We start from the raw sequence: 18,445 nt of genomic DNA, 5'->3' as shown, positions 1-18,445 counted from the left end.
AGTAATTTCAGTTTTCTATGTGCCTAAAGATTTTCACAAGATAACGTAAGAAAGAAAAACAAAGGTGGAAAGAGGGAAGGAAGAGGAAATGTCGGAGCAAGGAGAGCAGGGGAAGATCTGCAGGGGCTCGGTGACATCAAATGATCACAGTGGTTACCCCATTTAATTCACTCTTTCCATGTAGCAGCTTCTGCTCGATTTGAAACACAAAGCAAACCAAATCAGAAACTTCTCACAGGAAGGTGTGATTTCTCTCTCAACAGCCACTGAGACTGACCTTTCATTGCTATACATCCAGTGACAGTTATATGACTCTTTCCCCCAATATCACTAAATGTGTCATCTTCACGGCACCGCTCTTATTATTATCCTGAAATCAACATCTATTCACTGTGTTAAAATTTACATATACAGCTTTACAGGTCCTCCTGACTTCCTCCACCTTCCAACTGACAGGTCAATCTTTGCTGCTAAAATGTTTGACCAATGTGTTGCTAAAAATAAACCTCTGAAGATCAGCACTCATTGGAGTTACTGTTCTGTCCCTTTCCCCACATTCTCCTCCACTTCTTCAGTCTCAACAGTTTCTACCTTTGTACTGAGGACTCACATGCTGGGGAAGCTGACACCTCCTCTTCTTACTCATAACCTTATCTGAGCCAATCAGCAAATCATACATCGCGGGTGACTAAGGATTTAACCTAAACCAATCCGAGCAGAAAGACCGCCAAGGATTAACTGGTATGCCTGAGAGCTGCTATTAACCTTTCTGGTGGTATGCATATCAAATAGCACACCTAGCTGCTGAAAGCCCTCCAGTCCGCTGTAGAAAAAGCTGAGCTGTGGATACTGGCAAACCAAGGTGGAAAGAGGCCAGCTGTTGGATGCCAAGGTAGCACCTGAAGATGAAACTAACAAGATGGCTGCCCTTTTTATCCACAGCAGGCAAATTTAAAAGGCTCTTTATTCTGTTGAGCAGGAGAATCTGATTGCTGTTGTGTAGCGACAGAAACATCTGTCATTATGTACCATCTCTCCTGTGACACAGGCCACTCAGCCTTAGCTTCCCATGCACCCTATCGAACCCAACTCTCAGAATGCCTTAAAGGTTCAGATGTAACACAGCTTCCCCTAGAGGGTTTGTTTTTGGTCTCTAATTCAAAAATTAGGGGGAAAAAAAAAAGAATTAGTTAAGACTATTTATTAGTTCCTTTAGTTTTATAAATTTATCTTATTTCTTTAGCGTTTAATCTTATTAATTAGGAGATAAATGTTGTTTTCATGGAGTGCCACCAGCAGCCTTCCTGCTATGTCCATTCCCACAGTGGTTTTGATTTTAACATTTCCAAAGCACGGTCTGCACAAGACACGAGCTTCTGAATAAGCCCCAAAGAGAACTGTGAGTCTGGAAGCATTTAGCTACGATGTTAGCTGTCATTATATCCCTTGGTCGATTCACAGGATGTCAAAGTCTTGCTTTTGATACAAGATTCTAACTATTTGTCTACATGCCTCTAACCAGGTGTATGAACATGAACACTTAAAGAGACAGCTGCCTCATTTCCAGTTCCTCCTTCTTGGCTTTGCTCAGGTCTGAGGTAATCCCATGCCAAGGAACAAAGCTGAGACTTGGCTCAGAATCCATCAGGATTAGATGATACGGGGGAGGGAGGGGGGCAAAAAACAAAATGGCTGAGTGGGAATTTATTTGAGCGTGGGTATTTTGTGATTAACTTACATAAATAAAAAGGCATTTAGTATTCCATAAACAGAAAATAGTTCCCCTGAAATCGTGCCCCACCCCCACCCCCGGTCTAGTTATTCCCTCTTCTACACTTCTTTTCCTCCCTGTAAAGCTCAAATCAGTCTACAATCTTCCCTCCAGCTCTAGGTGCCAGTGATAAATGTGCTAACAACCTTGAGTCCCTTCCAGCTCTCTTGGCTACAGTTCACAGGAAGCTTCCCTAGATGGGGAGAAAATGGACTTTCAAAGATTAGAATTACCACTTAACAGACACACAGGAGCCAAACCCACAGGCCACTGAGATGAGATGAAAAACACCGCCTCCTGTGATGTCCTCCTCCTTCCGGGAGTTCCCCTTGCTCTGACAGTTACTGGGGCAGCAGCCTGAGTTAAGGGGCAAGCTTTGGAGTCCTGTTTCAGGGGCGCTTTCATTTTAATCTGAGCTCAGTGTTATCTCCGTTAATTAAAACACCATCCGTGAACTCTCATATTTGAGTTCTGAGTTAAACAGGTCAAGAGGAGGTACTGTGCAATTAAGCCAACAAAACAGAGCAAAAAAATTTACAAACCATACATATTCCCACTGATAGTTTAAATCTACAGGGAGATGCTAAGAGTCTACGTGCTCTGAGTGTGGTCAGAATCTGTGTGCGATTATCAGCTGATTTTTCAGACAGGGCTTGAAAGAGGAGGAAAAACCCGGCCATGACTTTTGTCAGTCTCATGATAATGAGAGCTGAAAACAACTAAATCAATTGTGGGAAGTATTTTTTTCTGTATTTGCTTACCAGATTTTTTAAAATTATATATACATAGCATATATATTATATATAACATATATATTATATGTAACATATATTATATTCCCACATGTCACATTTGCATGTGCATGTACAGTGTAGGTGTATATTGTATAAAAAGTATGTATATAGACAGTATGCATACATATGTGCACACACGTGTGTGTCTGTATGTGTGTACTGTGTACATATGTTCATTCATATTTATCTGTGTGTATGTGGATATTGTGTACATATGTAAGGGTGTATAGACAGTGTACATGCACACGTGTGTATGTAGATGGGTTAGTTTGATATCTGAGTGTATTGCTTTAATATCCACAAAGCATGGGACTCCTGTTGACAGACTTGAGTCTATTTACAAGAGGACAAAAGGTTTTACTTGTTAGTTTTCATTTTTGTATTTTTACTTTCTGTAAATATTTAATATAAATCAATGTTGAACCAGATTTTATGATAGGTACTGGATGTCAACCAAATGTATTTTTCTATTATTGATGAAAATAATTTCAGAGTCACCTATTTAAAGTTTATAAGATAACTTTCAAATGTGTTTTTTTAAACACACATAATATTCTGAATCAGCAAAAAACACTGCAACTGGGAATACATTGCGGGACGGTAGAAACAGCATTTGGTTGGTAGAGCCATACTATATTCAGCCGTCAAGTAAAGTCTACATAAAACTGAAAACAGGTTCAGAAGTTAACTCTACCACAAGTATTCCCTCTGAGAAGTGCACTGAGTCCATTATACACTCTCCTTGGTGGTGCAGCATGCTGTAAGGACCCTAGGTTCACAGGAAGGAGTATGAACCTAAAGGGTAAAAGGGTAGGCCAGTGCTGTGTGCTCAGTGGAGGTGTGCAAGGGTGCTTAAAAGAAACATTTCTATGGCTTTGGGAGTGGATACTTACTTTCAAGGAGACACAACCTGGAGCTGCTTGAGGGTGATGGGTTATAACTGAGTATGAATAGTAAGAGGTGACAACACAGAATATTAACAAGAAATGGCAGTGTTACAAGGAAAGACATCAAACCTCCTTCAGCTTTCACCAGGCTAACATGTGTGAGGTGGGTTCTGCCCAGCCAGGCCTGTGCATGTGTCGCCTGTATATGGTTTGCCTGCTGAGGTCTCAGATTCGCACAGAGTTTTCAGGTCTCTGTTTCCAGATATTAATGTCATGATGTTTGTTCAGCACTGTTTTCTAAGATTCAGTAGTTTATGGTGCTTGATTTTAACTATCTCAACCATTTGACAGTTCCAGGCATCCCCAACACTGGATGGTCACAGCAGAGAGAGTCATTTTATGTAACAGGATAGTTCCTGAAGAGCAAGAAGGTTTGACTCAATTACTCAAAAATCCCATATGACCATACACCTCTTACTATGATGCCACATACAATTTCCTGTGGTATATCATGCCTCAGATAAAATCTTTACAATAATAAGTGATAATTACCATTGCTACAAAGCCATGGAAATTCTGAGCTACTGAATTTTGGGATACTATTTTTAACACAGCAAGCTTTCTTCCTGCAAAGTAAAGAACACATACATAAATGTAGATTTTTTTCTTTATGTTTCCTGTTCTGTGCCTTATGATTCATTTTCTTGACAGACTCAATGTATAAGAGAATCAACAGTATGTTGATGTGTGAACTCAATAGATGACATACTGTCTCCCTAGCTTGTTCAGTTACATTCTCAACCCACTATTTTGCATCCCTGCCTCCCAGATGTTCAGTAGCATTTCAAGTTTGTTTTCCAAACCCAGTCTCTACATGTTTTCTATAAACCTCTTTCTTTTCTGTCTTCTCCACCTAAGTAAACCCTATCCCCATTTTTCTGACCAGTCAGAAGTTCGTGTTCTTCCTCTTCTATTTGCCTCTTAACCTTTTACTCTTTACATGCATTTCAAAACTATTCACTTTTCTCAATCTTCACTAGAATCAAGGTTGACCTCAGACAGCCTGGGCTGTGCAAAGGTCTCTGTCCCCATTTTCTCCTTTGAATGCTTTCCTTGTTCCCACCCTGCATCCACAGGGAAGCAAGTGTGATCCTAAAATGTAATTGCCTTTCCTATAGGAAATGCTAATATAGCCCTGTTGCTATTGCATCAAAGCCATGGACAAGAGGGCCTTACCTAATCTGTCCCTTAACAGTCTTTCTCTCTTCATAATAATATGCTCCCACAATCCATGTTGATTTTCTTATTGTTACTTTAAGTCATTCAATAATTTCTTGTTATGCGGTATCCATTCTCTCTGTCACTGCCTTCCACTTTCTACTAATTTAATATAAAATGCCATTTCCTCAACTTGTCAATAGCTTTAACTGATATTTTACTGGAAGAGTCCCTGGCCAGTATTCACAAGCTGAAGTTACTCAGTCTGGCTGAGGAGCAAATGATAGATCCTAGAAATCACTTTCCTCCTCCCAGAGGGAAGTTGGTGAGCAGCTAGCAGCCACAGCAGGGGTGCAGCCTGCTGCTCCTGAATGCCCTTGTCCTGGAGAGACTGGTGTCTCCTCCCTCTCCAGTATGACTCCAGTCTGCCTTGGGTTCACCTTCCCAATAAGTTCAGTGATCCTTCTCCCCAGCCTAGAGTCAGCTTCAAGAATGTGTGATCATAGGGCAAAAAGTATTTCCTGAAGAAGAAAGGGTATGTTTTCCTACTGAGTAACATAATAATAAAAGGTTCTTTCTAGGAAAAAATAAAGACAACAAAAAACATGAAACATGCACAAAGAAACATACAACACATAAATGTACAAACTACAAACTATGTTCTTTAAAGAGCATTAGTTTGCTTTTTGATGGAGACCACACTAAGAACTCTAAACAGCATCTGAACTGGATGAATAGTTCAGTTAGAATGTTGAAGTCTTGACGACCCAGTGGCCATGAAACTGTCTTCAGTGCTTTTATTAGTAAAATTTGTGTCCTTGAGGGACAGAAAGCAGCTGATTCAAGAACATTCAGACACAGCAGCTGTGGCTAAGTAGTCATTTGTATAGAAGTTGCCAAAATGCTGTCTGTATGAAGGGATGTGGCTGTCATTGGCCCAGCCAAGCATCACAAAAGGCAGCTAGGTCATACTTAACTCATGGCAAAGAAACTCTGTGTCTCAAATGCTCATCTTCAGAAGCTGGTTGGCCTAGGAGTCATGGGTGTGCTGTTGTGTAAATGCTTCACTGATACAAATGGAACTGACCAGTCACACGTGAGTATGGCATTGAAAGAGCAATCTGCAGCAACTTTAGCAGGAAATCCATCTACCAAGACAATGTCCACCCACACATTCCTAAATAACAGCTACTAAAACTCACCACTTTACCTTCCAAAGATTCATTTGCACTATGTGTGTGCACCACAAGTATGTGTGTGCCTGAAGAGACCAAAAGAGGACATCCAGTCCCCTGGAGTTGGAGTCATAGGCAGTTGTAAGCTGTTAGACATGAGTGCTAGAAATTAACCTCAGGTCCTCTGCAAGAGCAGCAAGTGTCATTAACTGCTGAGTCATCTATCCAGCATCCACTATGTCTGTCATCATTTAAATGTCGCTGGATGGATTTAAGTTATCTCTTTGAATTTGAACCCCTTACCTGGATCCTTTTTCCCTCCTTCCAAAAGGCCTACCTTTCTCTTCCTTACACTTAAAAATGGTTATTGGAATGAGGTGTGGTGACATATGCCTTTAATCTCAGCACTTGGGAGGAAGAGGCAGGTGGACCTCTGAGTTCAAGGCCAGCTTTATCTACAGATTGAGTGCCAGGAGAGCCAAGGCTACAAAGAGAAACCTTGCTGTCTTGAAAAACCAATATATATGAACTTTTTTATGTGGCAAGACAATCAGAAAAAGAATTCTAGAGTAGGTGTTATGCCCTCTTTAGTGTTATCTACCGAATCTTGTGACGTGTCCTTGGTGACCTCTACATTATATGACACATCCAACTCTAGGTTATCCCAATCTGATATCTACTGATTGTGGTTCGTGGAGCTTATCTTTTGGACTGGCCATATAAGCACCGTGATGAAGACTGTGGTTCCTAAACTGTAACCAGTGATGTGCTCCTATTAAATCCAAAGTCCAGTTGTTCTACTGGTGTTTTTAGCACTACTGTTTTCATACCAGACTCAGAAGACATCCTGTGTCTAGAGTAGTACTTGTAAGGTGGGGGCAGGACTTCTCATGAGCAGAGCTAAGCCATCTGAAAATCCAGGCTGTCCTAGACACTCACTGAACTGTGGCTTTGATTGGATGCTCTAGTGTATTCCTCGGACAACCCAGGCTCTAACTCATGCCCTCCTGGTTTCTGTTCCTCTCATTTTTTTCAAGCTCCTTATATTTTTCTTCTTGGAAGCAAACATAACTGAAATAGGGTTTGTTTACACTGTAAGATGATTTCTTTTCAAACCTTTTACTTATTTTCTGCAAGGTTATTTTTCACACATACACACACACACACACACACACACACACACACACATAGTTGATTTTAAAAAACTTTCTCTTTTTTTCTCAATGAAGGTGGTTTTCAAAGCTGTTTTTCATAGCTATGAATCAAAAATCATTGGGGAAATGAAATGGGAAATTTGAGCATGACTTTTGTTTGTTTTATTACAATAAAAACAAAAATACATTTAAAGATGTGAATGTCTGTGACTGAAAAGAGAAAAGTCACATTCAAGAAAGAAGTAAAAATAAAGAACATTACTATATTTCAAAACTATCCTCTTTATTATCTTAACAACAAATCACACAGGTTCCCACTCCTCCAGTGCTGTCTATATTTTTAGGACTTGTCACTGTGGTATGAAATAATACTGCTGGAAATGATTTTGTTCCAACTCTCCTTTTCCTTGTCAGACACGGTGCCTGAAGATGTTCTGCTCTCAGAGACTACCATTGAGATGGTGAGCTTCCTCATAGGCCACAGATCATTTCGAAGGCTTCACTGAATTAGTAATGCAACCCACCCCACAGATGTGGACCTGCTAAAGAAACCTATTAGGATAAATAACATTCATGATTTCTCCCCAATATTTATAAAGTTATGGTCCTTGCAGGAGTATTGGTTTAGCTGGGTTATGCGATTTTTAAAAGTTGAAACAGAAATTGCAAAATTGAAAGACTTAATTATTAATTAAGCAACCAATATTAATAATTGAGAAAAATTTCAGTTGAGTATTTTTTTATCAACTTGGTGAAAATGTTAATGACTTAAATGGCAAAATTGAAGTCCTAAATAATTTATGATTTTATTAAGCAAATACATTTTATAAATTCTAGAGGGCTAACCATTAAAAATAATGTGTAACATTTCTGTATGAAGTTTGTGTATTCTCATTCCCTTTGGTAAATGAAGCTTTTTTTTTTTTTTTTTTTTTTTTTGCTATTTCTAGTTAACCATGCTCCAAAAAGACCAAAAAAAAAAAAAAAAAAAAAAAAAAAAAAAAAAAAATCAAAACCAGAGACTGTTTTCTATGTGCCTCATAATCATGAAAATATATTTGTGAAAATTTGTTTCTGCTTCATATACTTAGATCCTAGTAGATTTTCAATTTTACCCCAAAGCAAACAAGCAATAGAAAAATAACATGTTTCTAATAAAGTCCAAAACAAATAAAAGGCCAGCAGTCATGCACTGATGGATAGTGATCACAGCACCTTTTAATTATGCAAGTTAAGAGGAGATGTTTATTTCCTTAATATATCAAAACTATACTAATATTCATAAATACAAATATTCCTAGTCCAGAATAAAAGCTACTGCATTGGATTGTTCCCAAGTAATTTAGGTCAAATTATTTTCAAATTATATGTATCAATTCTAATTTACATTTATAAAATAAATCTTATACCAAATACTCACATCAAACATGAAATATTTCTTTCAGTAAACCCAAGGTTTCATTGATAATCTGCCTTGACCTAAACTGTAGTACCTAAAATTTGTGTTATTAAACATCATATTTTTCCACCAGTTTGAAAGTTCATCTGCAGCAGGTATTTGTGTGACAAGATAAAGGACCTGGTATGCTGAGTATAGAGTATTTCACTTTTATGTCAGTATTCCTGGATAAGGTAGGGTTAGGACAGGAAAATACACCTTTCAACATTTGCTAATTTTCAGATGATTTGTACTCAATCTAGACCTTTAGATAAATTGGTTTCTATATATATATAGGCTATTACACACACTTTTAGGAGAAAAAAAAAACCTGCTCAAACCTGAAACTTAAAATTATTTATCTACAAATTGTCCTAATTGAGCCTGTAATGTTTCAATTAAGTAAAATAAATATACAAGACCAGATTAATTTTTTGAACTATAATTAGATGGCACATCTTTTTATGTCCTTTTTCCTTATCAAGTAAACCAAGGACATACCAGTGTTCTTGAATTAGGAAGACAAAAAGAATGTAAATGCTTCCATGTTTATGAGCTTAGGTTCTTGACTACTTCTCACTTGTCTAGTGAACAGCATAAGCAATAAGTATGTGAAGCTTGTTCTGCTCCTGGTGACCATGACAAGAACATACAGACACAGCAGCAGGACTTATATGGTCTTAGATGGAGAGGGATGTTATGGTCCTTAGATCAGACTGCAAGAAGGAAAAAACTACATCACTGAACAAAGCTAAGCCTATAATAAAGTGGGAAGGAAAGTCGATCATGAAATTTGTTTGGAAAAGTGTTATCAGTGCACCAAAATCAAAACTCTGTGAGTAAGAAAAAAAAAATCTAAACAGCAGGGTGCCAAGTGTCTGTAACTAAGAGCAGTGGTGGTAAGATGAAAATATGCTGCACTATTTAATGCATGACAGAAACAGCTAAGGGGATATTATCTACTAGCTCATTCATCCTTTCATTAATGTGAATTCATATATTCATTAAGCCCCTACTGTGTATCCACTACTCTTGTATGCCCCAAGAATATATCAGTGCTCTGAAATAATGAATGCATTCTTATAGGTGGAGTTTTTCTGTGTACCAGCAGTTGCTCCCAAATTATCAGGAGAGAATATAAATTATAAATGATTGGCTGATAGCTCAGGCTTATTACTAATTAGCTCTTACAGCTTAAATTAATGTGTGTAATTAATTTCTACTATGTATTATATTATTCTGATATATTAATTTATGTATTGCCATGTGACTTGTGGCTTTACCTGTCCCCTAGCATGTCTTGCTATATTGAAATTTTCCTGGGGACTGCCCTGAGAAAATCCTTCCTAGAGTCCTGGGGAAGACACTACATCCTGCATGGAATTATCTCAGGAAAAAGAATCCATGTACACAATGCTCTTTCATCCATATACTTTATTTCTCTAAGACAAATTCTGTCTATACAGCTTCAGTTCTGTCCTCACACTCAGCTCCTCTCTGTACCTACTTTTCATGTCCTCTCACATCCCTAAACTCTTATGCTTTCGATGTCATCTTCATCCTCTGTTCCTTTGTCCTCCATCTTTTCTTCCTTTCTTCCTGATCTGACCTAATCCATCTACAAATTACAAAACCTTTTCCTTGCTCCTTACTCCTCAGCCTGAGCCAGTCTGCCTTATCATTTACTGAAACTCTGCCTTGTTTTCTTCTATCACCTAGATATGCAAAAACCCTATGTTCTGAGTCAAATACTCTGGAAAGCCATTTAGCCAGCCTGGAAAGTCTGAGCTTCATTTGCACAAGAAACAAAGCTATGCATCTATAGTCTGCCTGTCTCCTAGGCTTTGTAGGGGTGTTACTAGTAGATTGGCAGAAGGTCTGAGAAGCTTGTTCTGTTTGCCATATGGCCTAGTAGTACATGAGCACACAAGAAATTCATAGCAAGAAGCAGCTGAATATTAAAAGCTGAGTAACACCAAATATTCCTTGATAAATGGCTTCCCTCTAGAAAAGAATGATTTTTCTTTCTAGGTATAGTTTTATTATATACAGCTGAATCTCTATAATATATTTTTATGGCTTGCAGCATTGCTACCTCTGCATCTCCTGGTGACTCTTCTGACTCCCCCTTCTTCCCAGAATTCTCCTAGTCTGACTCTCCAACCCAATCCCTTCTGCCCAGCCATAATAAAGAGCCAATCTGCTCTTTATTAACCAATGAGAGTAATATATATTTACAGTGTACAAAGATTGTTCCAAAGCATTTCCCCCTTTTTGTCTAATTTAAAAATAAGGTTTTTAACTTTAACATAGTTAAAAACATATATACAACAAAAAGAGTTATCAAGTAGGAATTATAGTTACAATATCCAGTCCACTTATATTTGGCAAAATTAGAGAAAATACTCTATTGTTTGTCTTATCTTTGTGAGTCTAAAGTTTTATACCTAATTTACCTTTTATCATAACTAAGGACAACTTTAACTATGACTATCTAGTCTTCAATGCCATCAAAGACCTCAGAAGGATATAATATTACCTGAGTAAACAGAAAGTGTAGTGTAAGCCACTTTCAAAGCTATAGAAATGACAGAAACAGTTGGCTGTCTTGACAGTCACCCAAGGTTCCTCCGTAATGTTGGGGCATTTATCTTTGGCCTAGAGGAATAGAATATCTGATAGATCTTTTTGTAAAGTAGGGATTTTGAAGAACTGTCCCACCTTGTCTTGGGAAGGTTTGGAAGTTACTTTCTCTTGTGTCCTGCTTCTCCAATTTGGGCAGCATACTGTCAGCAGTCAAGGAAAGGGCAGTTTCTTCCCCAGTGGCTAGCTTTTGCTACAAAGAAAGTAAACTCCATATAGGGCTTCTTAGATGCCCATCATCTTTGAAGTAAATTGGTGCTGTCAGGAGCAGACATGCCTCACTGTCATGAAAAGCCTTAGGTTATTAAACATATTAAATGCCATATTCTATAGATCTTTGAAGTGTTTGAAGACCCTCTATTTATCTAAATATATCTGTGAGTGACCTTGAAAACATACCTAACATGACTATCAGTTTGACTGTTATAGATGACTATTAATATTTATTTCTTAATTATACATTACATTTTTAAATGAGCTGCAAAAGCACAATACCCCAAACAAGAATAGAAACATACATATAGTACAACAGAAATAACTTTAAATTTGTATCAATAAACTAAAATTTATACCAATGTAAAATATTTTGAGATTAATAGCTGTTTTTTGGATTAAAGTAGATTCAAGAATCTACCTTTTTCCCCTATTTTTCCAATATCCCCCCTTTTTCTTTCCAAAAAGAGATCCTTAAATCTAATCTCCTTTGTTCAGCTTTTTTCCTGACCATTACTAATAACAACTTGTAACCAACTCCCCTTAAATGATAATAAATATCTATAATCTATCTTTTGGGAATGTAGCCATCATTCTCTAGCCTATTTCCTGTTGTTTGGGGGTGCTGGTAATTTTGGGGGAACTTTGAGAAAATCAGGGTAATTGTTAGGTATTGGCTGGAGTATTCTGTGAGGCTGGATCATCTCAGTCAGCATCCTTGAAACTGTTCTGGATGCTAGATCACCTGGGCCATCTGTTTTCAGGTGTCTGGTCCCCTTTTTCTGAAAATATATAAACTTATAAAGGTAACACACATATCTGTATTAATACAAATATAGACTCTATTGTATAGAAGTCAGCCAAAGATGATTTTTTTGTTATGTGTTTGATCAGGTAAAATATACATCACGTGTCTTGGTCTTCTAGCTTTATTTCTTTATGTCTGTAGTCAGGATTTCAGAAGGTCTTCCTCAATCAAACCTGAACATCTTTAACCTTGAAGGAATCCAAAGCCTCTCATTTCTTGTGGAAATAAACGCATAACCTCTCTCTACAACATAACATACCCTGACTTAAATTTTGAAGTCAAGATATTTTTAAAATATATAGGTTGGTTTAATTTAGCAACTTTAGTCTAGTGTCTCTAAGCAGCCAAAAAAATTTAAAGACAATATAATAGCATATAGGATCCGGACTCTCTGTGTATTTTCCATCTTTATGTAACCTTTTCCTTTTATATTACTTTATTCCATTCTTAAGGACTTTATTATTTTAAACTATGTATTTATTTTTTATGACTGTTTATACCTTCTCTTTTCTCTCCCAAGCCTATGTTTATTTTTAAACACACTGTAACCCATTTAGAGGGTTTTTTGTGTGTGTCTGAATCTCTCTTTATTGCATGTCTGTAATCTTTTTCTGACTGTATGAGCCTTTAAACTGGTAAGTGGCATGGCTGGGACCTCTGTTTTGGTGGCTGGCTCCACCCTGCTTGGTTCCCTGAGAGTTGAGCCTCATGGCAGAGATATCAGCACAAGGTCCACATATACCACCCCAACTCCGGGAAGTTTTGGGTCCACACTGCCATTGGGTAGTATGTCACCCACTGCTCATAAGCCCCATTTAAGTGTTTGGTAGTAAGGCCTCTTAAAAGAGCAACATATATATATTTTGCCACTAGCGGAGTCAGGAAGCCACCTCTAAAAGGAGCCAAGCCTCTGCTTGCAGCTAGCAAACAAAGCCCACCAAGAAAAGGCAGTTACCAAGGAACTATACTTGACTCCATTTTTGTGTGTTTAGAGTACTTTTTAAAGCTTTGTCAGATCTTATGTGGAAATTCTGGCCACATGTTTGAACATCATGTGTAGGCAGAAGTTTCTGTGCCCCGAGCAGCTCCCAAATAAAGACACTGAGTCCTACATTAATTACAAATGCTCAGCCAAAAGCTCAGGCTTGTTACTAGCTAACTCTTACATTTAAATTAACCCATATTTCTTAGCTATGCTTTGCCGTGTGGCTTGGTACCTTTTCTCAATACAGCATTCCCAACTTGCTTCTCCCTGAGTCTGCTGGTGACTCTCTGACTCTACCCTTCTAATTATTCTCAGTGTGGCTTCCCCACATAACTTTATCCTGTTCAGCTATTGGCCAGTCAGCTTGTTTACTCAACCAATCATAGCAACATATATTCACAGTGTTCAAAAGGATTATTCCAGAGCACATTGTCTTCACAAAGTCACTTATCAATGGTGGAGAATAGAACATGGTTGATGGAAATAGTAAAGTATATGAGGTATTGGGTGATGGTAGAAGTTTGAAGGAACAAAAAGAGTTGACTTTTGGACATGACATGGTTGTTGATGCATCATCTCAACAGCAGCTGAGGTTGCCTGCATGAGACCAAGCCATTAAAAATTCCAGCATGAGGGAAAACACCGCGATCTGCCCCTTCTGCATGTGTCACTATGATGAGCAAGTATGTGGTGGTGGGAAGGAAAAGGTAGAGAAATGGAGTGGTACGTGCACTGTGGAGAGAGGCAGAACTAGAGAGGTGAGGACCAGGCTGATGTAAGTGGCCTACACTAGCATCAGAGCCCATGGTGATAGTCAGATCCATGCTGCCACCAAGGACCATGTCTGGGCCCCGAGGTCCTGCTGTAGCCAGAGTCTGTGTTGGTGTCCATGGCCCAAGTTATCACTAGGGATCATGCAGATGTCTGTGGTTTGGGATGCCACCTGAAGCCGTGTTGATATCAGGGGGTAATATTGAAGTGAGTAGACTGGACTGCCACCTGGGGCCAGGTTGGTATCCCGCTGCCCCAAGGGCCTTGTCTGTGTCCGTGGTCCTACTGTAACTGGGGGCTGTGTTAGTGGTCTGTGTTGACACCAGGAAACGTGTGGAAGCCCATGATCCATGCCCCGCTGACTGTAAAGTACAAGAAAGCTGCCTTTGCATTGATATTGATGACTGCAGATGCACAGTTGTGAAAGAGGCACATGGAAGACTTCTGGGACAACCCCTACCCCACCACACCTCCCTAAAAAAGGTAACAGCCTAAAGGGGAAGCCACCAAAGAGAATTCTTTTTTTTACACTTAACTTCTTTATTGACTCTTTGGGAGTTTCACATCATACACCCCAATTCTGTTCACCTCCTGGTCCACCCATATCCTCCCCTCATCCCTGCCATGCCCCCCCACATAAGGAAACAAATCAAAGTACACAAGCAAGCGAACAAAAGCAAAAACAAAAACAAAGAAACCCAAAACCAAACTACAAACCACAACAGGACAATCTCTTGACTTCTCCGTCCTTCCTGCTTCTCCAACACCTCTTCATTTGTCCTGGTGGTGCTGGAGGCTTCAGTGTGCCATATAGTACACCTCTTTGTCCCATCAGTTTTACTGGCAAATGTTTATTGCGATGAGTCACTGGTCTGGTTCAAGGCCTCTGGTTTCTGGTGCACCATCATCACTGGATCCTCACCAGAACTCCTCTGGGATATCCTGTGGCTGCCATGAGTCTTGGAGATCATCAAAACTGTGATAAGGATGCTGAGGTTAGCTCTCCACAATTGATGCTTCTGGCAGGGGTTCTGGAGGGGAATGACTCAGTTCTATTTAAGGAGTAGGCCAGTGACAGTGTGACAATGCTTCAGTTAGTATATAGATAACACAAATTAGACATTTTAAATTCTCATTTTTATTTTATGCATTTTTGAGGAGTCACAGGGGTGGGGGTGGACAGGTGACAGTGAGTTAGAGCACCATCACCTGGACAATTTATGATTTTGCAATGTCCCTACATTCCTGAGACAAGCCTTTCATTTTGCTGTTTTGGTTATCAGAAATACACCAGAATTTGTATGAAATTTTTATAACTGGTTATTTATGAAGTTGGTTATGATTTTACTTCTTTGAATATTTTGGTTTTCAAATCTTCACTAGTATCTTAATGTTATTTAAATATCCTATATTCAGAAAGGCCTTTCAAAGAACCTGTACACGACGTGACATTTGCTAAAGCTGAACTTGAGGTTGTGTTTGGCTCAGTTTTGGAAAGACTATGATCAATGCAAGGCATAAAGGAATTTTTTCTTCTGTCAATTTTGCCATTGCAACTTCCCTCAAAGAATATTCATCTCCGAAGTTTTCAATCATACCTGTGTGGTTGTTCACATTATACTTAGTAACTTACCATGTCCCTTAATTTCTGTAGGTATTTCTTTTGTTTTGTATTTTATATTTATTTTTCAACCTCAGAATGTTTGTATGTTTCTATTTGTATTTTTCAAAACTAAAAACTCATTTAAAGAGAGTGTATATTGATACACATATTACATATATATTCCACACCTCTTATTTTTAAAATCCTTGAATATGTTAACATCAAACAAAACCAGCTAAAATGATTGATAAGTTTCCAAAATACATTCACTGTACAGCTTTTATACTATACAGACTTTTATACTATATAAGACTTTTATACTGTGACTTTTATACTACAGAGACATACCCTAAAATGTACACTATTAGGTGGCAATTAGAAAACCATTGCTGGCATACCTCTTTCTGTTGCCCAAAAGCAAGCTAGAGAACACACACAGGTTTAGATGTTAGTGAACCAGAAAGCGCTTCATTATGGATGGGAGCTAGGAATTCATATGGCACCGAATACAGGCAATGGTGAAAGACTGAGCTCATCAAAGCCATATGAGAGCCTTGGCAGGAGGGGCTGCATGAGGCCTAGAAACTAGTAAGGATCAATGAAGCAGTGCTTGCTGTGGGATGTCTTTCTGTATGATGTGAATATGTGTTGCTCTGATTGGTTGATAAATAAAACTACTTTAGCCTATGGCAAGGCAGCTTAGAGACAGGTGGGAAATCCAGGCAGATATATGGGAAGAAGAAAGGCAGAGTGGAGGAGATGCCATCCCGCCGTCCAGAGAGCAGCGTGTAATGGCACACAGGTAATGCCACAGAACATATTGTGACATATAGATTAATAGAAATAGGCTGTCTCTTTAAGTAGACTGTCTTTAAGTAGACTGTGACATTTTGGTTTTTACAGAAAGAAGCCATGCATTAACTGCTTCAGAAGAGTAACAGTTTCACCTTTGACACATCTATGACTTATGAATAATTGCATTTCCCTTTCTGGTAAAAATTGGGCTTGCTTTCCTAACCATTTAATTAAACTCTATACAGAAAATGCTTAGCACATGATAAGGGGAAATACAGAATATCATTGTTAAGTACCCAAAATGAATGGAGAAATTTAGTGATGGGCAACAAATGTGATACCACCATGGACTAATGACTTTAGTGCATTATTTCATGTTACAGATCACTACATATTCTTGGTTATTTTTGATTGATGCTGTGCCTCAATTCAAATAGGATTTGAAGTCTTATAACTCAGAGTACTTATAGTATCTTACAACTTCAAGAGTAAATTACCTTATAACTAAATCCTGATATGTAACACTAGGAAGAATAAAAGGGGCGTTTGCAGCTTATGCTCAAACCATCTCACAGCAAAGCAAAAGATTGCAGCAAAAGCTGAGGCCATAAAACTCTTAACAGTGATATGCAAGTAAGTTTAGTTAAAATTGGAGAGCGCTGCACAGGAGAATTGTTAAATTTATGTCCTTGAAATATAAACATACATGAATGGTTCTGTAATTGCATTTAAAGAAAGCTTTATCTTTAGAATGTTTTAAATACCCTGTATAGAAGATTGATGTGATCAAATGCATCAGGCAGATGTGAATATGGAGCCTCTGCAAATGCCAGCTGGATTTGTAATTATATTTTTTGAGAAATTAAAGATCTGAATGTCTTCATTGGTAGTATCATATATTAACTCTGATAATTCCATTGATCAGGCATTAACTATCCTTTAACTAGACTGTATATTTCATACATATCAATGAGATACACATCCTTATTATAGGAGATACGTCCTTACATGATCTAATAAGTACATACTAAATTGATTCAACATAAACTAATATTAAGTCTCAGGACATATTTTATAGAGAGCTATAAGTCTGATTAGTGGAAAGAGTAAGGGAGAAGAAGGAGGAAGAGAGAGAGAGAGACCAGGAGGAAATGTAGGAGGTAGAGAGAAAGAAAGAGAGGGAATAAGAGAAGAGGAAGAGGACTAGGGAGGAGGAGGAAAGAGAAGGAGGACTGGGAGGAGGAGGGAGATGAGGAGGAGGCAGCAAACAGAAAAGAGAAATAGCTCAAGTATTAGAGGATGACAACGTAGTTTAATCAGGAGTCCTACTGTGTCTTTTGTCCCATAGCCAAACAAATTAATCTGCCCCTCAGTATATAATTCTTTTACTGATAAATGAGAGAATTTGACAAATGAGTAAGGGAAATTGATTCAAAATTAAACAGAGCAGAAATCCTTTAAAGCTAGCATGTTGTATTTTCATATTTTTAAAAAGGCCATGTGTCACTTGTCAGCCGTAAATTAAAGGCTGAACAAGGAGAATCTTTGGCAACTTCACATATTTGTCACAGGAAGGCACATTTTAATGAAGATGTAAATGGGAGGTTTTTTTCTTTTTAGTACTGGAGAGGAGTAGGTATCTCCCTGTTGCTTGGCCTGTCAGCCTTCTCCACTGTTCAAGCAAAGTGAGAGGCCTTGCCTCCACACTCCCTGCCATCCATCCCTCTGACAGATCTCTTCTGAAGCTCTCCTCCCTAGAGCTTCTCACAAATCCAAAAAGAGGCAATTCTCTCTTTTGGCCAGTGGAAATGTGAAAATGCGACCATCTCTGTCATAGCGCTAAATGCTAATTCCATGTGTTTTGGAATCTTCACATTCCTGAAAGATGGGTAATATTTTAAAAATATTACTAGTGTGTGTAGGAGAGGCTAACTTCAAAGCCATGTATAAAATATCACCCTCTGGGAATCTCAAACATTTAAAATTAATTTATTTAAAAGAATACCTATGGGAAAAAAATCTTCCCTTCTAGCTTTATAAATTTCTATCTAGGAGTCCAGGCAGATTCCATTCCTAATGATTTGATACAGATCTCTATACCTGTTAGTAGTTCCTAGTTCCTGACTATGGTGGTTTGAATAAAATTGGCCCCCATGGGCTCATAGGGACTGGCACTATTAGGATGTCTTG

This window comes from Peromyscus eremicus, chromosome 19 (assembly GCF_949786415.1).
Source record: "Peromyscus eremicus chromosome 19, PerEre_H2_v1, whole genome shotgun sequence".
Classification (NCBI taxonomy): Eukaryota; Metazoa; Chordata; class Mammalia; order Rodentia; family Cricetidae; genus Peromyscus; species Peromyscus eremicus.
The sequence above is the reverse complement of the archived record's forward strand: the minus strand, read 5'-3'. Positions refer to the sequence as shown.